Raw genomic sequence first — 22,842 nt, forward strand, 5'->3', positions numbered from 1 at the left:
ATAACTTACTCCAGCTCTCTGCTCGTTCATCCCCTGACATAGCTCTTCTCAGGTTTGGTACTCAAAACTACACAGAATATTTGCAGAGGGCTCTTGATGTGAGCAGCCCTAAAGTGCAAACTGGTTGCAAGGAGAGAAATACTGAGCAGAACATGTGTGCTGAAAGAGGAGATGCCTGCTGGACTGTGAGCCTGGGAGCCAGCAGCATCTTTGAGAAGAGCAGTCAGCATCTTTGAAGGGCAGCTGGGGGTGTCCAGTGACTAGAGGCATCCTGAGATACCATGAAGAAGTAGAAAACCAAGGAACTTATCACCTGAAAAGGTGAAAGAAGTGGGAAAGGTGGAAAAAAGGGGAAAACATCCTGCGAAAATAAGGTTCAATAGCTGCCCTTGGCTGTTCTAACTGCAAGAACAGGAAAGAGTGATCTGAGATGTGAGAAATCATCATCATCTACTTGTTTCTTCCAGCTGAAAACCAGAAATTAACAGCACCTCTTGGCTGCTGAGGTGTGTTGTACACCCTCTAAAGTCTCTGTGCCATAGAAAGGACTTCTTACCCAAACTGAAGCTTTATCCTCTGGTTATTTCCTGCACTGCTTGTGGTTTTCCTACACAGGTTGAGCTCCCCACACAAACTTGCCACAAGATCTTCTAGACAAACTGTTTGACCCTCATCAGGGATGTCTGGCTGACTCCCAGCTTCGTGACAAGGCTCATCATTGATGTGAGACTCTGCCTGTTGCTTTACTGGTCTTCCCCTGGGACCACTTCTGTACTACAGGATCCCTGAAACCCCCACCATGGTCAGAATCTTCTTATTCCTGTAGGCCAGTTAACCCTTCAGGTCATGATGACCACACAGTTAATAATTCCCTTTTAACTCCTCCACAGATCAACTTCTGCATCCCAGAGTCCTGGTGCTGGGCTTTGTCTTTCCTTGCAACTGGATCAGACAGATCAAATTCACTTCCCAGCACACTCCAAATTCTCAGACTTATTTCTGCAGCTTAAACAATAACTCTCTGCCTTGTAGGAATCAGAGATCCATTCTTACAGTGTAGTGCTTGGCACTCAATTCTGAGCAGAGTTTAATCCTCTTGACTTTGGACCTAGTGGAGCTAAATCCCTGTGGATTTCCTCTCCTTTTGAAGTTCCTGCATTTCCTCCCTATTCCACCCTCCCACACTGCTTAGAGGTTCTTTCTGCACCACCCCATTTGTGAATTGAGGGTTAAATACTGTTTCTATTTTTCATAAGCTGGGGTCACCATGAAGAACACAACTGAGTGTGACAAGCCCAATGGTCCTGTTTTAACACTCATTTCTCTGTAGTTACACAAGCAGAAGGGGCAGAAGCAGAAATAACCTGCAGAACCAAAACCCACAAACATTTCAGGCAGCAACAGAGAATGTATCTACCTGGAAACCCTTTTGTATTGTATGAAAGGATTGTTACATCCTGTTTCACAACATGCCACAGTCCCCTCAGGAGTAAAGCAATTACTTTCATTAGCAGCACCCCACAAAACAAAGTACCTAAATAAGTCAAATCTTTGAGAAAAACAAGTCTGGGCGATAAAAATAACTTTAAAAATAAAACTAAATAAATAAGGTCTTTTGCACACATTCTATGGGCTGTATGCATCACACCAGATTACATTTTTTGTTGCTTTACTGTATTGTGCTATTAACTTGAAGATATTTTCATGCTGATGGCATGGCTGATCTTGCTTTCACGTTGGCTTGCAAGGGTGACAGTAGACAGCTGTGCAGGAATTATCTAAATGGAAAAATCTCTGGTGAGACCAGAAGGTGGACTGGTGATAGCATGAAAATAAGTGATGCTTTCTGAGGGAAAAGACTCTCCTTGGACACTGACAGTTAATAGTTCTCAAACACCTCACCTCTTCAGTCAGAAGTGTCCATCATGGAAGCTGAGGACAGTGAGACCAAAGAGCTGGAGTAGCCATCTGAAGCAAGCACTCTCACTTACCATGGGAAAACATTCAGATTGAAAAAGAAATGCAAAAATGAACCAGTGCAGAAAGTATCAGCAAATCTGAGTAATGACTTATCTCCTGCATGGACTTCAGAAATCACATCACACTCTCGGGTCTAATTTTCTATGCCCGTGTCAGTGATCCCACAAGGCCAGCTAGTCCTCCAGCACTGGGAGTGCCCTCTTTTCCAGAAACAAGGAAACACTTCAGTGCATGGAAAGCCCCTCCTCGTGCAGAGGATGGGGCTTCCTAGGGGGACAGTCTGTGACTTTATGTTAAAGAATTCAAGGTAGCTAAGCGAGCCTCCTGCTCAGGGAAATCCCATTTCAATGGCATGTTTGGCACTCCTCAAGCCACTGGTCCTCAAAAATGCAGCTCAACAGAGGTGTACAAGGACAGCAGAGGAAGCAAGGAACAACACACCCCAAAGAACACAGCAGTGTAATGTAAATACCATAACCCAGGGCCACAGGTTCAGTCCAAGCTCTTCACAATCCCTAGTTACCCAGGAACTGGAATCCATTTCTAAAACTCAAGATCCATGGCATTATTTTGATACATTTTAGAGAAAAAATCAGAAAGGTTGCATTTGTTTTTTACTCACTCTTAAGGATCTACGGTTCAGTTTTTTCTGATGAACATTTTATAGCTGTGTCTTGCAAGGCAGCCTCTGGAGAAGGACTATGGGGATGCCAGCTTCAGTCTTTCCAGTGTTGACAGCAACAGCAAGTCTCTGTACACTGCTCCTGGGTGAGGAGAAACACATCATAAATGGAGCATCACAGCTGACTGAGAAACACAGAAATTGAATACCAGTGTTTTCTGCAGTGCTCAGCTGCCTGCACACACCTGGGCAAACCCAGGCGTTTCCTCCTGAGGTTTATACACCCACTTCCCATTATAAACAAGTTCCAACCACAGCTCTCCAGTTTGGTTCCCACTAACTGACCTCTGAAAATAAAATTGTGCAGCTCTCACTGCTTTGTAAGGACGAGGAATATGCAACAGAGACTTTAATTTCTTCCCAGAAATCACATGACAAATCAATAAAATCCAGAAAGGGACAAGTTCACAACAGTGTTCATGAGTGATGGAAGTCACTTGGCCTGCATGAACTTTTGAGAGCTGAAAACTGCTAAGGATAAATAATCTCTCTTGATCTCTGAAGCAGAAATCATTGCTGAAATGCCAGTTCAGTGACTTCAATTAGAAAATGCTGTTGGAAGACCTTACCATCCCTCTTTCCTACTAATTAAAATTACCACATAATTTAGCTGCTTTTGCTATCCTTTTTCCTAATACATTCAGATCAGCAGATGTATTTCAGTACAAAAACATAAAGGCATTGGAAAACTAAGCACTAGTTATGTCTGTGACTTGACCTTTTGGTACTGTTTTGCTGACTGTGTTGTCAATGACAATGTCACTGTCTTGTGAACACACCTTGCTGTTTCATTTTAATTGTAAATACCAATTGAAATATAAAGAACCAAATAAATAAACTGTATTTAAACTACAGATAGACTATCAACAGTCACATTCAAGATGATGTGCAAAAAGACACAGCCTGAAGTGAGAATCGAGAAACGGAACTTGGACAGACATCTCCAGAGCTCATCCCTTCTTACAGCTTGGATGAACTTATATGCTACTTCAGTTTAGGAATAAATAGTGTACTCTGAAAACAGGTTCCTCAAATGTCTCAGAGGTGGTACAAATTCCATAGGTTATGTGCTCTTAAAATTTCATGTACAAATTGGAAAAAGAGAAGGTTCTTTAAAAAAAAAAAAACATAAACAAAAACAAACCACAAACAAACCAGAAACATTAATGCAAAACATAATTAAGTCTAATTCAAGATAATTTGATTAGCTGTGTCACCTCAGCAGGTTCATCAGGAACACAGCTAGTGCGATTTCACTTGGGTATCCTATCTCTTATCTATACTCTTTGAAAACTGCAGGCTAACAGAAGTAACTCCACATCAATACAAAGAGTCTATCTGGCAAACAGTATCTACAGTATGAAATTAATGCAACGTGCTGCTAATTTACACATTACTTGTGAAAGACTACTCACAATCTGAAACTCAGTTCAAAGAAAAGGGTCCAAAAGGTGAAATAGATCCCTGTTCTGTATTTGTGAGGAAAATCAAGCAGCAGCAATTGGACAGAGTGGCAGAGTAGGAGGGATCCAGCAGCAATGCTGTGAGCAGTTTAAGAGCCCAGGCATGCTACCCAACACCTTGTATGAGATCAGAGAACAAAAGCATGGGCAGGATTTCAGGGACTGCAGAGAGATGGCAGCTGATGTGAGGCTGAGGAGGAAGCACACATTGTCACCTTTAAGGAGGAAGAGGTCAGGAAAGGTACTGCCCAGAATGAAATGCACAAAGCTGGACTGGAAAAGTCACTGTACCACCAACAACTACTGGCAGCACATTGAGCAATAAGGGGGAGAAGAGAATTGCAGAAGGTATCTAGAAGAGCAAATGTAACTGGTGATGGTCTGGTCTTTTTTCATGATGGAAGAGGTTCAGATGCTGCTTGCAAAACCAGAGGAATGAGACGTGAGGGTGGATACTAAGAGAAGAGATGAAAAAGCAAAGAAATGGTCTGAGATTGTACATGATCATCAGGGCAAGTGGAAGGGTTGGAAAAGGAGGGCAGGCAAAGAACTTCTGCCTTGGCTGAAGAATGAAAGGCTTCTAAGAAAGGAGAATATAAGCAATGAAAAAGCTCCTTTTGCCAGTATTCTCTTCAAAACAATTGCTGAGTTCCTACACTGAGGGAAAACTGGAGGAAAAGGGAATCTCCCAGGGACAAGCCCATGCTGTCCAAAACCTCACTGGGGCTGTAGAGTAAATATTAATAATAAATTACTACTTCTTTATAAACTATTGTTTTTGCTTAGTGCATATGATTTAAGAAATACACAGGTATTTCCCAAAATGAACTCCAATCCATTAAGGAGAAGGTATTTCAAATTTTGTTTTGGTGGGAATAAAAAATTTATATACTCCTCTATTTTTATCAGTCATGCAAGTCTTTGTTAATAAAGATTATTAACACATTTTTTTCTCCTCCCTGCAATTTTTGATGTATGCACAAATCACTTAAAAAACCAACACTGTAACTGTGATATATAAGGGAGCCAATTTAATCGCTGGAGATCAACAGCAAAACTTTAATTATCACAGTAAGACGAGAATTCAAGTTTAAGAAAGCGTGACTCTAAAACACCAATAAAGCTGTCCTCATCTTTGAACTGCTGCTAAGAGAGTTAAGCATTTCACTTTAGATTAAATATTGCATTCATTCGATGTGCAGCGTTCCTTTTTATGCTGCATGCACACAGAAAAACACACAAAGCTGTACAAACCTGGTTTTAGCCAAACCCATTATTTTTCATGCATATTAAGTATATTTTAACAGCATAAATATTAGTTATTATGTTGTACAACAATTGTCCCTCTCTAGAGCCATCAATGAAATATGTTCAAATACATCAGTTAAATGTTCGTATACTTACATTCAATTAATAAAATGCAAAGCACCTATTTCACTACCTTTGAAATACAAATATGTTGAGCTCCACCATTCACCTGGTGTACCTGGCAAAGTATTTTAAGTGATGTTGGGAAATACAATGAACTGTAAAGCAAAGACTGACAAGGCTAGACAATGTTGATACTGATGCTGTATTATTTAGGTCTTAATCTTCTAAATCCAGGGGAGACAGATTTGGTTTAACAGTTTGTCAAGAGGACAGCATCTTCAAATATCAGCTGTTCACTGGAAGATGATATTTTTCCTCAATACTGAGACTGAATAAGGTGGGGGTACATATTTTTCAAAATCAGTCCATCATCATCATCATTGATCAAACCCTATGTTGGTAAAGCCCACCTAGAGTTCTACTGAAACACATTTGTTTTATTTCCTAATGGTGAGAAATCTTTGGTCGGCCACGCTAGAGAAACAGAAGAAGAGAAAAATTCCAGAAAAAAGGCCAGTCTTACTGAGAAATGAGTTGCAATTAAAGCCTTCCACACATTTGCCATAAAAAACAGACACAAAATTATAGCACATGCAGCAGCAATTTTTTTAAACTGATAATTGGATTGATTGTACAAACCCATCCTAGTGAAGGCAGGCAAAAGAGAGCTGGCACTGTGCTTTATAATACATTTGAGGAACAGCACTCATAAAGGGTAGTGTGCAGCCATTCACAGACAGTGCTCATATTTTGTTATTAACCAAGTCGCTCCAAGCTATGGATGAGAGCAGAAATAATGTTCTGTTTTCTTTGAGACCTTCCTGCAAGCCCAGTCCAGTGGGGACATGTCTGTCTGTGGCTGCACACCCTGCAGAGCTGCACTCTGCTACCTCCCTGAGAGCTTGGGCCAAGAAAAGATGATTTGTCTGTGCAAAACTGAGTAGAAAAAATGGTAGACTCAGCTGGGCTAGGTTTAGCACAGTGTATTGGATGGTGAGTATCTGAAGGGTGTTCAATAATGTGCATTATCAGGGCATGACTGGACTTCACTATTAGTGCAAAAAAGCTGGACTGGGTGATGTTGCAGCAGTAATGGCAGTAAAAACCCCTCTGACACCAGGGCATGACAGAGTCTGGGCAAAGAGCCTCTGCCACAGCTCATACCTGCTTTCATGCAGCCACATCCAGAGGGGGGAGATAGTAATTGGACCTCTTTGTTCATTCAGTTCTTCATCTCTCTGTTGAGACTGACAACGGGGGAGACCATTAGTGTCAGCTCTGCTGGGACTTTCTGTTATTAAGGCTACTTAAGCTTTTCCAAGTAAATTGCATGTGTCAAACCAACAGCACACAGCGATGGGCAAAAAAGCCATTACACAACTGCTCCCCCTTTCCACTGATCCACCCAGGTGCAAGGGGGAAGGGAAAGACAAAACCCTGGAGACTTCAGCCAATTCTCTCCAAGTCCCTGCTCCTCTCACTCATTATTTTACACTGTTTGCAGGCAATACATTAGTCATTCCCTCCACTTCTGTCTCTTAACAGGAACCCACAAGTCTCTCACAAATTTGGCTCTGCAATAGTCACCATGCTGGATACACTTTGCTGGATAACTTGAATATTGAAAAAGTTTTGATTTAGATTAGTTAAATTTCCTCCTACAATGGATGGAGAAAGGCAGGCACAGGAGTGCCCCAGCTGCTTTCTGGCCCCTTCCTCTGACCACAAAGGGACATCACCTCTAATTTTCACGCACCTCTGCTTAGATTGCGCAAACCCCATGTGCAACAACAACCTGGCCATCCTTTAGAGAAAATATTTTGCTATGTCAAGGCCTCCATCTTCTTAGAGAAAGAACTAAAAATTGTTTCTAGACTGTCTTCTGAACTGTTATTATAGCCCTTAGCTCCCATCTGAGGCTACAGGATTCCCAGAACCTTTTAACCACCACTCATTTTGCTGTCATTAAGGCAGCAAAGCTATTCCTGGTGCCACCTTCACCATTTCTAACCTTACATATGCAAAACCTTAAGTAGAAGGTAAGTGTGATCCTTGACCCTATTACATCACAGAGAATTTGCTGTTAACTTTGATTATTTGACTCCAGCTCCTGACACCCAGAGAGCCACAAGACTTGTTATTGTTCATATTTACAAGCAGCTTTAAACCTCTAAGCTATTTTTCTGGATCTTGGAATATTTAGTCCGTGGATCTGGATCTATAACACAGCATGCTGAAGAATTCTTTCTGCTAGGTGTAATGTTTGTTATTAAAATCCATGTAGACTCTTTGAGGCAAACAGGGATTTCCACCCTGCAATACAACTCCAAAATATGAATTGTTGAAAAGGAACAGTTCTTAATTCAAGTATAGGTTCAACTGAATGATGGCATTTCTCCATTATATCTGACTTCCCTCTCTTTTGCTGGTTTCTTTACTGCTTTTCAGAAGAAAATCAAATGGGAAAGGGAAGGAAGAGTAGAGGGGAATTTTAAGCAGATAGAACTTACTCCACTTAAAGTTTGGGATGCCAAAGGAAGGACAATTCAGCTACCTGCAAAGACACTGTAGAGCACAGGCATTAAAGCCAGATACTGTGACAGGCTGAAAGGCACAGGCACCAGGGAATTGTTATGGTTCATGCAGGAAAACAAACCTTTATATTTATGAACTTACTGGCTGTTTATTTGTTCTCTGTTTAGAAGTTTCATGACAAGTACAAGTAGCTGCATCACTGATTCATTAAGTACCCTGACATTTTAGCTGGATGTTTCAAAGAGATTTATGCCCCTCCATCCAAAGGGGGCAAAAAGAGAGGCAAAGATGAACAAAGGGCTCTGGAGCACTATGACTGTGGGATTCAGGTGCCCTCCATATTAAAACAGAAGAGCTCTTTAGGTAACAGAATGGACAGCCTATGAAATGTCACTTACTCAGCTCTCTCTAAAGATGGCGAGTTTTAGGATCACCATGTGTAGGAATTGATTCAAACAAATGAACAGGCTGTTAGATTTTTCCTCTAGAAGAATCTGCTGGCCACACTGCCCCACCTCTCCCCCTCACCACCACCCTTCAGGAAAGACAAGGAACTGGGGATACATATCCACAGGTAACCCAGACCCATTCTCTTCAATGACTGGAGAGCACGCTTATGGAGAAAGAAACAGAAGGCAGTCCACACTAGGCACTTAATTTGGAGATTGTCAACATGCCATTGGATGAAAAATGCCTCTTTCCATTCCCTGAAACAGAGTCCCTGACAGACAGGTTGGTTTAAGAGTCAAATGTCCAAATTTGAATAGCCTGATGTTTCAACTAACACCTGAAACACTTGGCAAAATGACCAGCTTGCTTTCTCACATTCATTCCAAATCATCATGTTTAAAATATATTAGCAAATACAGGAACTACTTTTCCTCATCTAATTTAAACTAAAAAGCATGTTTTTTGTGTATATTTGTGAGGGCACTAGATTAGTCCCATTTCAGTTTTGGATATTGAAATCCCAAATATGGGATTCAGCCTCGGTGGTGGTTCCCACTGTACTGCCACTCCTGACCATTTCCAGCCTTTCCATAAGAATCCACTCTGAGCAGATGCACAGACACATCTGGACAGGCAAGGCAGGTCTGTCAGAATGCACACCTGCTGTGCTGGTGACTGCATACCTGCTCAGCACACTGCCTGCTTCCCATCTGTGGCACAAATAAAAAGGGCAAAAGGTTCAAAATCAGCTAACACAACTGGATAGCTACAACCTGGATATCTGAAAAAAAAAAAAAAAAAAACCAAACTAAAAATATCCCGAATAATTTCTGTTTTATTTGTGCTCTTAAGAGTAAGCTCCAATAGAAACAGAAGAAATATGAAAAAAAAGTCAGGAGTTGAAAGGAAAATGTACAAAAGAAAATAATATATATAATTTAAAGTCTTTTTGTGGGATTTTGTGAGTTTTTATCCACACCAATTATTTCAATTATTTTATTATATCTTTTTAATTATGTACACTCTGAATATATATTTCTATAATACAGTCAACAGCCATTATTTCTGTTGAGTCATTTGTGCACATGGAAGAAAACCAGGAAACCCATACCATCATTTGATGTGAAGGTCTTCAACCACAACATTTGTCAAAGGTTTTACTGTAAAACTCTTAGCAAATGTTTAAAGAAGCTTAATGGGGATGATGTCTGACTCCTGCTCCCTGCTCATCTGCACAGGAGGGCAATTTCCCTTTCACACACAGACAAGGATGAAGCCTCTGCTGACTTAGGTGGTGTAATAGGAAAAAAATCAGATAAATGTTTTTTCAGAATGAAAGAGAAAGTAAAAAAACAAGTGTCTCTGCAGTTTTGTCAGACTTCTTGACTTCTGATCACAATCAAAACAAGTGTGATGATTTTAGATGCCTACCAAAGTGGCACAAACTACATGGATTGAAGAAGCCAGGTACTGAGATATACTCTAGTTCTCTCTCATCTACTCAGGATTGCTGCATGGCATGTAGTAATGAAGAAATTTGATTCTTTATTCAGCTGTAACATAAAACAGTGCATATGATAAAAAACAATAAATAAAATTTCCTTGACAAAAGAGAGCCATACGGAATTTCTGAAACTGACTCCATAAACAAAACCCAGTGATTTAATAGCAAAGCAATTTAAATGTCCATATATTTTTCACAAATTAAGTTAAAAACCATTTGATTGGTCATCTTGTTTGTATCACAAACAAGAAGTAAAATTCTGCCTGAAAGTATTAAATAAGAATCTGGGCTCTCATCTCTTTAGGAGGGAGAAGTGCAGCAGCCAACAGCTACCCAGGCTGCCACCAGCTGCAGTCCATGGCAGAGGAACTGGATGCGACCAAAGCAAAGCACAACACTTGTGAACCCACCCCAGCCACAGAGCAAATAATTGTGAACACCTAATCCCTATCAGCAGCTAAATGGGCACGTGGCTGGGCTGATGTTTTGCCATTTCAACCCAGGAATAAAACCTCCCACAACTGCAACAGAAAAAAAAAAAACATTTCACTCAGCTTCATACTTTCTGAAAACAACCCAACATGCCCTGAGATTTTATGTCCAAAAAGATTCCTCAAGAGTTTTTTTTTAACAGCAGATTTAAGAGCTAATTTTACATGTAATATTAAAAATGTGAAAGCTTAGCATGTCTGGTAATAAAGACACAATCACTTCCAACAAAATACAAAAGTAAAAATTGACAGTTCTACTTTGTAACCAAAAAATACTGTATTTTCACAAATGTCTATTCAGGACAAAGAAAAGTATTAGAAAACAGTTAATTGCTTGGTGTATTTTTCATACAATATGACTGCTACTTCTCAATATTGTGCAGAGCTGTTTTTAGAGGGAATGATACTTCAATTAAAATGATGAAAAATAGTGGGTTTGAAATAGTTTCATTAATTATTCTGAACCACTTAAAAGACTGGTTACAATAAAAAAACCCCACATATAACATTTTTCTTTCTGATAATTCACTGATTGTTTTGGGGTTTGGTGCATCTAGAAGGTTTTGAGTTTTTTTTATTTTTAACCCTAAGTGACCACTGCATGTCAAAGTATACTTGAAGAAATCCAGTACCAGCTCCACTTTGCTACACAACCTTAACAACAACATGACTGGCTAATAAGGTTTTGAAATCTTTCATATAGGACATACCAAGTAACTTCTGACACAGTCAACAAATAAAATTCATATTAATGGAGCACACATATACTTGAAACATCTGATACGAAACAGCTAAAAAAACCCCATTCATTAAAGGGTATTTCCAAATCAATTCAAAGACCTTCAAAAGGATAAAGATCAAAAGAGGAGTAGAAAGCATTTCTCAAATGAAGCTGCACATTGCACGGCAAACACCTGCACCGTCGTCACAGACACCTGCAAGCTCCAAAGCCAAGGTCCAATCAAGACAGAAGAAAGCAAAGATCACAGTACTGGTGTCATGCCTGCTACTAATCACCTACTACAAAGCAGAACAGTGAGGCAAAACCACCTTCTCAGGAGGAGAAAAATACAGGAGGGGAAAAAAAATATATATATTTATGTGTACATATGCCTCTGCATCTATCTCTGCATGATAGCTCTCTCATTAAACACTTTCATCCAAGTACACAAGATACTCTAATTACTACCTGCCAAGGTTTATGAGTGAATTAGAGAGACTTCACTTCCTTGCCTTCCCTCAGAGCTGACACTTCATCAGGGACACCTCAGCGGAGAATGGGCTCTCCTGATGCTGTGGGGTCCTGAGAGCAGCACCTCCTGTTCCTGAAAGGTCTCTTCTTAGCACCTGGGGTGTCTCATGTCTTCCTAGCTTCCACTTCATTTCCAAAGAAGCCCACAATGCATTATTCCCAGCCCAGCAACCCAGCAGAGGGAAGCAGGAGAAGGAACCCTCTGTGCAGGATCATTCCAGATTATATTCAGCCAGTCTGATCTTATGCTCTGTAATTTGGGCAACAAATTACTGGCTCCACTGAGGGTGGGGAAGAAGAGCACATGCCCCAGTGTGCCTGATCCTACTCTGAGTAAACCAACTAATCCCCTTCTGAACTACTTGTGTCCTCCAAAGCAATTATTTTAGAAGACAGACTAGATCAGTCAGTCTGCCTTGTCAATATTCAGACATTTCCATAAGGCTCTTGGATAAACAATCAGCTATTTACTTCGTGCCCTCACTGATAACCACACACACAGAGTTGCCTCTCAGGATGTGCAGGGCTGTGCACAGCTTTGGACATCTCCAGCAGAAAGATACAGCAGTCCTGGCTGCATCAGGTGGTCAGCACACAGCAACGGGACTCAGTACAGAGACAGAGAGAAGGAAAGTTACAGGGCAACAAAAATAAAGAGCATTAGAGGCTCCTGATAAATCTACAGCATCATAAAAGCTGCAGAGACAAGAGACATAAGCTGCTCTGCCTGTCAAAACCTCCTGCAGGGCTACACTAAATAGGCAGACAAGAGACGTGGTTATAGCTGCCATTCATCAAGGCTCAGCATCACCAACGCAGAGAACAGGAGAGTAAAGACAAAGTTCAGACGTCAACTTAAATTCTGCTTTCAAACTTCAGTCCTTCCGTGTAACATAATATCATAAGAAAAGGGAGCAAACAGTTCATCTGCCAAAAGCTTGTCTAATTACCGCGAATTTGTTTGCTCCACATTTCTTGAATTCCTTTCACTTTGCCAGACAATTGACTAAGAAATACTCCTTTCCTCAAAAAAGCAATGAAGCAGAATAAATAGAACAACTAATATAAACTGGCAGCTGTAAATTAATCTATGTAGTAGGCAGCCTGGAAGGCTTTGTTCATCCCTACAGCTTTGTCTGCTACAAACCAGAGGAAACAAAAACAACCCCAAATACTCATGCACATCCGCACACTGCTCATTAAACAGCAGCACTAATACTTAATCTCAGCAGATGCTGGGATGAAACAAGCAGCCCAGTCTCAGTGCACCCAAGTGGTGTTGTGCCAAACAAGAGCTCTTACAGTGTTGGCATGATTGTCTGAAAAATAAGCAGCCACACACGCCTGCATGCACAAGCCAGCCAGCCAGCAAGTGCTTCCATTGCTGCCTCAGTTCCTTCAAAGGCTCTCCCACTTTTTAAACTGGTAACATTTGAGCCTATACAAACAGATTACAGTGTAAATTTATGTTCTGTTTTTCCAAACTGACCCCTGTGCCCCCAATTTATATTTCATGCATTCTGAATGAAGAATTTTGAGCGATTCTACCTATTTTTTGTCATATTTATTTTCCCATTCTTGTCAATTTAAAAGAAGCTGAACCTAAGAAAAAGGATGGAGTTTGCACAGTGAAACACCCTAATTTATCACCTCTTTGGTAAGGAGAAGAAACCCACAGCTGTTCTGTAACAGCCAGTACAGGGCTAGGTTATTAAGTGCTTTATTCCTCAAACATATCTCAAACATGTTATTACATCTTAATCACTCTGCAACTATAAAAAAATGTTTACCAAAACCTCTGATGAGCAGTTTTATAACTATTTCTTTAGCACTGATCCAGGAATGAAAACATAAACAAAAAGGGCTGACTGTAAATGTTTAGTACATTGAGGTGATGATATTTGCCTCAGAGATACATAAAAATCTATAGTTTTATTCAGCATAAATAGAACATTATGTTCATTTGAAGCATTCAGATCTAAGCTCCTGGGCTCTTCAGGGGAAAAGGCAAAGTCAGGAAAAGTAATTTGGGTTTTTTAAAACTCTCTTAACGTACGGCATTGTATGGAGGAAAAAATCTTTGTATATAACTGTTCATGTTACATACTGCAGTATTCAAATATCATGGGGAAAAGCAATCAAAATAAACCAGAGTCTTCTGCTTCCCTGCCATTTGAATGTATTTCATTCAGGAAAGTAACCTCCAGCTGATTACCTGCAGCAGCAGGACCAGTAAGAGTGTGTCACAGCTCATTTGCCAGAGCTGCAAGAATGAAGCTCGTTCTGTGCTGGAGACATACCTCCATAAACAAAGTGAACAGCTGCTTGTGGAAACACCCTCTCTATGAGGTCTTAGTTTTGGGTTCTTGATCTGTAGCACCACTACCAAAGTAAGCTGACAGCTTCAGGTACCCATGTAACAATGCATTAAAAAAATTAATACTGAAACTGAGTTATTAACCAGGTCAATTTATATAGCAGTAGAGTAAGCTTCTCAGGGAGGCACTGGGATAATAAAAACTTCACTATGCTGAAACATCAAAAACAGAAGTAAAACCAACTGAAAGATAAAGGAAGGCATGTTCTGGCCACTGCCACCTTATGGTTTGGAGTGGATCCAGTACATTTTGAAGGCAGAACCTCCACAGCAGTGGACAGACAAGCATCTTCCATTGAGAAAGCACTCACAAAGCACCTGTCCAAGTACATTTGCCTCATTCATGTTCATTTCACCTGAACTGAAAAAGCTGGAGGCTTTTTTTTTTGATCCTTACTTCTGCGAGAAACTTGAATGACAAAACTACAAGACCACCAGAATTGAGCATGGGGACCAACAAGGTGAGTAAAGCGAAACTTTCCTTACAGTTTGAGATATATATTTTTTTTTTTTTTTTGGCACATTTATATATCTATCTCTCTATATATATATATAAAATATATATTTATATATGTATGGTTTTCTTCATATTACTTTCTACACTCTGCATTAAGGTTTATAGATACCTAAGGTGATTTTTCCCTCCTCCTTCTGTTCTGCAACACCATCTATCATGCTGAACCTGGTAACCCTGCTCTGGGCACCTCTGGCATGTATCCCTATAGTCAGGCTCTAGCCAACTCCACCCTGCAGCCCCAAGCTCCAGGGGTAAGGCAAGCCCTGCCCACACTGGTCTCACCACCAACACAGCGCATAACCACCCTGCCATTTCAGAAGAAAGCTTCTGCTTGCCATCAAACCCCCTCCAGTAACAGCTGGACCTGAAATGTCTCCTCCAGGCAACTCCCACCTCACTTGCATCAGCATTCTCCCCACACTGCCCAGGATAAGCATGAGTCAAAGAGAGCTTGTTTTTGGTTTGGCTTTGCACCACAGATCTTGTGCTCGTGCTCCCAGCCAGGCTGAAGGGAACTGCAGCAAGCCCCAAATCCCAGCCTGGCATGACCTGCAGCTGCTCAGCTATGAGGCAGCTGGGAGAGGACAGCAGAAAAACACTTGTGGAACTCTAACCCCAGGTGATCTGATGAACATATTCACCCTGTGTCTGGAAGGACTGCATCACTAAAAAGTGGAGAAAACCTTGGAGATAAGGGCTAAAAGAGTTACAGCAAACTATCAACATACCCATTTCTATCCCTGTAAACTGTGCAATTCCTTAGGGGAAGGATTATGTCCCCAGAGCACCATGCTGTGAGCAAAACACACCCCCACAACCCTCCCTGGATAATCCTCAGCAAATAAATCCTCTCCCATCCAACCGTGCTGTCAAGTGCTTACAGAAACTGTAGCTTCCAGGAGCAAAACTATTTCCAACCTTCAAAGGCAACCCCCCCTCCCAATTTGAGGCCACCACATCCCTTCATTGAAACATAAACACAAAACAAAATTACCTATGAACAGTAACTGGGTTTAGTTCTCCTACTTGTGTGTGCACGTACATGCATGTGTATATATATATATATATATATATATATATATATAGCACTGCCATCTGTCAGAGGCTTCTACCAGCAGGTGCAGGAGACAAATGCACCCCTGCCTAATCCCCTCCCCATGTGGGAAAATAGCTCATTTTACTAGCTGAATTCATGCTATATATTTTCTGTATTTATATGTATAATTAGACATTCTTTTCTCTGTGTCATGAATGAATTGGGGAAGAGTCACTGATTTCTAATGAGGAAGAGCAGAAAGGCAGGGTGACAATAAAAGGACCCTGCATTAATCAAATGTCCACCCCAGACAGGAATCCCAAGGCCTTAATCTCTGTCTGGGAGAAGTGTTGCTTAAAGCTTTCACTCAAAGAGAAAAGGAGAGATTTCACATGGCAGGTGCTACACTTGCTGCAGCAGTGTAAAACTCCATTATTCCACATTTCTGGTGAACATTAAATGAGAAAGAAGGAAAAGAAGAAAGGAAACAATACAAGCTCAGCCTCAGTGCAGAGGGAAGTGGGGAGGAATGGGGTTCCTTGTTAAATTCTCACATTATTACACATTAACAATTTTAAACTGACTAAACAACATGATGGGCCAACACACGTTCCTCATCTGTAAGCAACTCAGATGAGGCCACATTTTGTTCTGGCACTGGTTCCCTCATCACTGGTGTTTCCTATGCAGGACAGAGCCATAGCATCAGAAAACATGAGTCTGCACAGCTCCACGGCACAGCTCTGCCTTCACAGCCCTTGAGCTGGGAGCTTGCTTTTGTCTCTTCCCTAGAGGACGTTCCTGCCTCTTGGCTGAAGCAGCACAGACCTCTTCTCTGCCCATCCAAATGCACTGCTAGTGTAAAACATTTCCCTGCTCATGGAATCTGGAAGAGCCTTTGTAAACCTCCCTCCCTCATCTACTTTCCAGCTTTTTTCAAACCCAAGGAGAAAATGTCTTGCCTCTCTTGCCTGAGCTTCTTAATGTCCCTCTGTAACAGAATTACTTAAGTGAAGTGTTTTGGCATAAAAATTGTGTGGAAGACTCTGAAAAATTACCTGCCAAAGAAAACATATCCTCTGCCCCTGCAATATTAAATTACATATTTAGTTGAGAAGAAGGAAAGCTCCTGTTTATTACTTGTATTAGAAATTCATGTCTTTCCTCTCCTGGGATGCCACATGAATGACTGGAAAGGTGATGTCAGAGTAAGCATCACAGCAAAAGTGCCAAAGGAAAGAAAAAATCCTTTCTGTTACTTTGTTTTGTTTTGGATTGTGTTCAGGAAGATGCATCACTTCAGTACAAGTGCCAAAGCATTTCCTGCATTATACCAGCCTGCAGCCTAGAGCTGGATATTGCCCATCCTGACCATGCTGGCTCTCCATGCAGACCTCCAGCACATTCAGAGAAGACAACAGAGTCTGAAACACTGCTATAATGAAAATTAAAACAACCAAGGGAAACAACAGGACCTTTCAGACTTGCTATGGGCAACACTGAAATAAAATTATATTGTTTTCTTCTTTCATTCACAGGTTAACTACAAGCAAATAAAGTATTGGGTTGGATTCCTAGACCTGGTGAGGTGTTTGCAGAGCCTAATCTGCCCAATCATCAGCTTCATAAAACTCACAAATAACACTGACACTCACATCTCATGGACTAACCTCTAAAACTTACACAAATTTACAGCTCTTCAGCTCAAAGCACCATGACTTCAGTATGTCCACCCAGCTCTACCAAACGTTTCCTGCACCTTCTATTTCTCTCCTATTGTTTCATCAAAGTCTGTCATCCTTCTTTCATCTCTCTCCCCTAAAAGCAGCCAACTGTCTTCATTTAAAATATAAACAATGCTGCCTAACCATTTTAGATAAACCTTTTATAAGTCATGTTCATAACCCCAAAATAATGTTACAGTCATTCAATTCTCACACAATATATCAGTAGTTGGCTTAACTCTCTAGGCCAGGCACCCTTTCCAAAGCCATGCCACAGTTTAGAATAAAAGAACACTGCAGCTACAGCAGTCATAGGGTAACATCAGGAAAAATGATGTTACCCTGTTACCAGAAAGTTCTGATGAAGATATAAGCATTTACTATTTAAATATCCAGCAACAATTACATTGCAGCCAAAGAACTGTTTTAACGTCAGAAACTAACACAAACAATTTAGGAAATCAAGCTTAGGTCATTGTTATCCAACACCATCTTATCCAGAAAAAGGATGATGTAGATATTGAAGGATCATATGGAGTCAAGGGAGAGACAGTTTTGCTTCCTTCTCTTCCCTAGCTATGCACTTCTGGCCACCGTGTGAGGTAAGGAGGAGGAGCTTTTTGGTCCAGCTAAGCCAATATAGCTGCTTATTTTCCTGCCTTGTCTTGTTATGACAAAGAAAGCCCATGAGAGAAAATAAGGGGGAGGTCAGGACATTCTGGAAAATATTATCAATTAAAATGCTCAACTAATGTCCCTACACCTGTTTAGGTTCATATTTATAAACTTGCTGAGAAGAGAGAAAATTGACAAATTCTACAAAGGAAGGTCAAGATTGTCATTGAAAAGGTAAAAAGAAGAAAAACTAAAAGAATTACAGACTGCCACCCTGCCCTTACCACCCATAAATAAATGGTTAAGCAGCCACAAGTAGAATACAAGAATGAAAGTAAGACAAAAAACCTCAAAAAGCACAAAAATCATCAAAAATTATGCCTGCTGTAATATTCATGTGACCCCTCCTTGACAGGGTAACCTCTCAGTAGGCAAAAAGAAAAGCAGCATATGCATCTCAAACTGAGTAAGCCTTTAGACACTCACACATGAACTAAGAAAATAGAACCTATGGATGCAAGCTAGGTGCCCAAGTGGTTTAGAAAATCAATAGCTCAGTAGTTATCTCTGAAAGTTTCTTTATCAAACTGTCCTGAAATTTCTGATAGGCTCCCATATATGTATATGCTGGGTCTAGTTTTGTTCAACAGTTTGGGATCAAGAAAACAGACATGACCCTTGTGGAATCCCTCTCTAACATCAGAACGGGTAAAGTTTCAAGTTCTTTAGAGAGAGGTCACTTTTCAAAGTCATTTCAAATTGCAGAAAGGGTCTGGAATAAAGAGAATGCAATCAATAAAGTACAAGTTCCATGTTTACATAGGAATAATCAATTCTAAAAATGCAAAAATAGGAATGAACTGACTCAGCAGGAACACCAGAGGAAACCACTTGTTAGACACACTGAACCAAAACCTAAATGGAAATAATGAATACAGTACTGAAGGACACACCACCTCTCAGGCTGGACATGTCAGTAGTGGCTAGAGAACTGTTGGTTCTAGTAGGCAAAGGAAGAAAAATGCACAGGCTCTTTTGTGTGAATAAGATATGCCTTAAGTGTGACTTAGATTGTGATTTAAAACCAACTTTATTAAACTGACAGAAAAAATAATGTGATGTTGTTGTAAAGCAGCCTGTGTTTAATTAATTTAGCATAGCTTGATAAAGAAATCTTAGGCTACTTATCACAGTTACGTTCCTCCAGATCTCTTCACCTCGAAAATGGGACTAAGTGAAGTATGAGCACTGATAATGTATATTTTTCACTCAATTCACTTTGAATATGACCACTAGATCATACTAAATTACAGTAAAACTCACTAATGGATTTTCTGAGAGAATCAACTTCTACATCATCCCATTTTTGCTAAACAAATTGCTTTAAAAATGTACATGAAAAGCTGAGCACTTGCAGCTGTTAATGGGAAACTGAGTGAAATGAAACAGTCCCAGTGCTGAAACTCTCCAGTGTTAACTCCAAACCAGCACAGGTCTTGCCACTTTCCACAGAGCTAAACAGCTTTTCTATTTTAGAAATAAATTTTAACCACCTTTATATGGGAAAACTAATTTTAGTGTGCCTTTTATTTCACAACCAGAAACATTCTGCATACAGAATCATTGTATTTATCACTATTAAAATCTCAAAAATATAAAAACCTCCTTTAGCAAGCTGCCAATTGCCATTCTTCTTACAGTGGAATAAGGTGCTCTTGCACTTTGACTATTAAAGCAAAATGTGCACTTCCCATTTAACATAATCCCCTACTGACTACACCACATCACTTGTTCAGTGCAGTTAGAGACACCAGGGCATTTTCAACAAACTGTCAAAAAGATTTTCTCTACTTTAGGGAACATTCAGTCTCTAAATATAATGGTGTCCACAATTACATAAATCAGAAATAATCCTGAAGACCCTATTCTCCATAGACAACAGCAGTTATACATTCTGAAGTCTTTCCTAATAAACAGCATGTCCATATCCCACCATACTAGTTCTGAGCATATTTATGATCCCAGAAGCAGCAGTGTCCTGCCTATGTTACAACCACGATGGAAAGCATTAAGGAGAGCCAGATGAACACGTACACCAAAGCACTTCCAGAGTGGCCAGGCCAGAAGCAACCTGAACTGTTTGAGAAGACTCAAATTAGGAGAGCAATTAGTTGAGAAAGATTAAAAGGTCAGACAGACAAAACTGCAAGTAGACACAGAGGTAGCATGGTCCAGTGGTGTGACCAGAATATGTATCTCTATTCCAGCCCCAGGTCTGACAGAGCCTTTCTCTGTGCCGTTGAGAGAATAATTTCATTTTCCTACACCTGTAATTTACAAGCTTTAGAGACACTGATTCCAGATTTATTGAGACATACAGTGGTACTTCAAGAATGCACTACCATCTACACCCAGCTAAATTTCTCAGAAGGAACATAAATGATGACAGTAGAGAGTAGGGGAAAATGATGCAAGGGAGGAGAAGGAAAAAACAAAGGAATGCAAAAAATAAACAAACTCCCCCAAATAAACAAACAAAAACGCCCTGAAATAAGGAGTTTACAATAGAAGTTTGAAACTGACTCTTTAACTCAAGATTAAAAGTTTGAGAAATCATTAATGTTTCTGAAATGCACGTTTCTGTTAAGCCATGATATGGCAAAAACTCCACAACCCAGCACCAAGCAAGCCAGCCTCTTCATGCAGTCTATACAAATAAATATGTACAAACAAGGGGTGTGTTTATACAAGGAATATTCTCCATAATCCTTATACTGACCAATCACAATGAATCAGGGCACATGTTTTAGGAAAACAGCATATTAAAAAAACAAAACAAAACAAAACAAAACAAACAAAAAAAACCCCCTGATTTGCTTTCTGAAGATTTTTTTAGGGTACATTATAAAATTGTCCATGTGGCAAAAATTTCTGCTGGCCAAAAGGTACCACTGATTTCCCCAAGCTTCAGCCACTTATTTTCAGGAAGAAAGGAACTCTGTGTGAGTGTCCTGAAAATTGGCTTTGTTGGCTCAGTCTTCTACTTTGAATGGAGTAGAGGTTCATAGGCAATGTAATTTCAGAAATTACTAATGCTACTGAAACAACCATATGCCTCTATTTTTACACTGCCCTCCATTCTTCTGCCAGATGCTTCTCTTCTCTCATTTCATCTGCTTAATGAAGCTCAGCTATTTAGGCCCCAGTGCTTTGATTTTAGAAAGTTACGTAAGATACTTTATAAAAATACATCATCATTATTATTAAGAAGTCGACTGAGTGCCTATTTTTTTTTTTCAAAAAAGGTATCATTTAGTTTAGCTGTTCAAAAAGGTACTGGGGGGTGTCAATATCCCACCTTGCAGAGGGTCAAACCAGAGACAAATCTCCAGACAGAATTACAATAAACACAGGATACTTAGAGCAGATGTGGTCATACTCATGAAAGTGTACATGACATTTTGTCCCCATGTGGGTAGTGGGGTATTTTTTGCACTGACAAAGAAATTACAATGCAATATGGAATATCTAACAGTCTACTGGTCTGGATGTTTATCCAGGCTCTCATGGTATAGGATTCCAGACCTGCGGATGGTTTGATTATCCCAGGATCCCTCTGAATCTAGCAAATCTCATTCTGCTGTTTTGCCCATCCATAAAGAATTAGTATTGTAAGACCCCCTGAAACCTCTCAATTTGTCTTTATGCCGCCATCATACGCAATGAATTCAAATTGCTAACTTGCATGACCTTAGAATACAGGCTGCTATGTGTTTCATTTTTAATTTGCCTTAATCAAAACAGTGAGAAAGGAAGATAAAAGTTAAAAAGCTATATTCAAACTCACATTTCTTACTGCTCTCAAGGGTGCAATTCACCTACCTTGAGAAAGCCAAAGAAGGGTGGGAGGTCTCATTTGGATGCTCTCTGGCACAGCGGGGACCACTGTGACAAAAGCAGAGCATAGCAGTCACAAGGAGTTGTGCTGTCTGGGAAGAGGAGTTACAGAGCAAATGCAACCTCCACAAGGAATCCTCCCAACCCACCATCTGAGTTATAGAGAGGTACTACCACTTCTGAATAGAAGTGAAGGGGCAAGGCTGCAAGTATCTCACAGCTGTAGGTGCTCAGGAACAGCACCAAAAGCTGCTGTTACCCCCACAGCATAAAAGGAGTTCTAAAACTGGAGTACAGCTCTCACTGAATCCACAGAAGCAGCTGCACTGCTTGGGAACACAAAGCATCTCAGGTGTCCTTTAACGCACTGGGCACTTCCCAAACTTCCTAGGGGACATGCTCAGAAGGTGAGAAAGGCACCAAGGGTCAGTAAATGACATCAGTTAGAGTTTCAGAGTTGACATACCTATTTCTGTTAGGCAGAGGGATTGCACTTCCACACTGCCCTGTTATGTACTGTGTTACAGGGCAAAAGAGTATTTTCCTTTATTGATGAGATGAGCTTATTTCATAACACAGCTGGTTTTACTGACAAGTGAGATTTTAAAGACAAGTTAAGCTTCTTGCATACAAAACCACCAGTAAGAGGAAAGAGGTCAGGTCCCCACCTGTGTCAGGAAGGAAAACATTAACACAGCTTTGGAGCAGTCGATTCAGTCTTAGCTTGTCTGCTTTATTTTTAATGAACTGTGAACAAGCCAGCAACTTTGACTAACAGTAAATACCTTGACCTAGCACATATATAAAACCAGACATAGCTCCAGAGAACAGGTTTACTCCCAGGGTCAATCTCACCAGGAGAAAAAAGTGTTATATATTGGTTTGGCTTGATCTAATTCAGCCACAGCACAAACTGGGGCCAAATACGCTGCAGGAATGATCCTTGCG

General features: G+C 40.4%; 1 protein-coding gene across 4 annotated transcripts in view; it reads right to left on the bottom strand.

Moving 5' to 3' along the window:
* ANKRD6 (ankyrin repeat domain 6) overlaps nucleotides 1–22,842 on the bottom strand; it is an 86,754-nt gene that overhangs the window by 43,141 nt on the left and 20,771 nt on the right. For 3 of the 4 annotated variants that reach the window (XM_059842463.1, XM_059842462.1, XM_059842464.1), the window contains exon 3: nucleotides 2,603–2,744. The gene's annotated coding sequence lies outside the window, so the exon portion shown is untranslated. Of the gene's footprint in view, nucleotides 1–2,602; nucleotides 2,745–21,879; nucleotides 21,899–22,842 lie in introns of those variants that run through there. The other variant, XM_059842465.1, reaches the window with a different exon arrangement.

The sequence above is a fragment of the Haemorhous mexicanus genome, chromosome 3 (genome assembly GCF_027477595.1).
Source record: "Haemorhous mexicanus isolate bHaeMex1 chromosome 3, bHaeMex1.pri, whole genome shotgun sequence".
In the NCBI taxonomy this organism is placed as follows: domain Eukaryota; kingdom Metazoa; phylum Chordata; class Aves; order Passeriformes; family Fringillidae; genus Haemorhous; species Haemorhous mexicanus.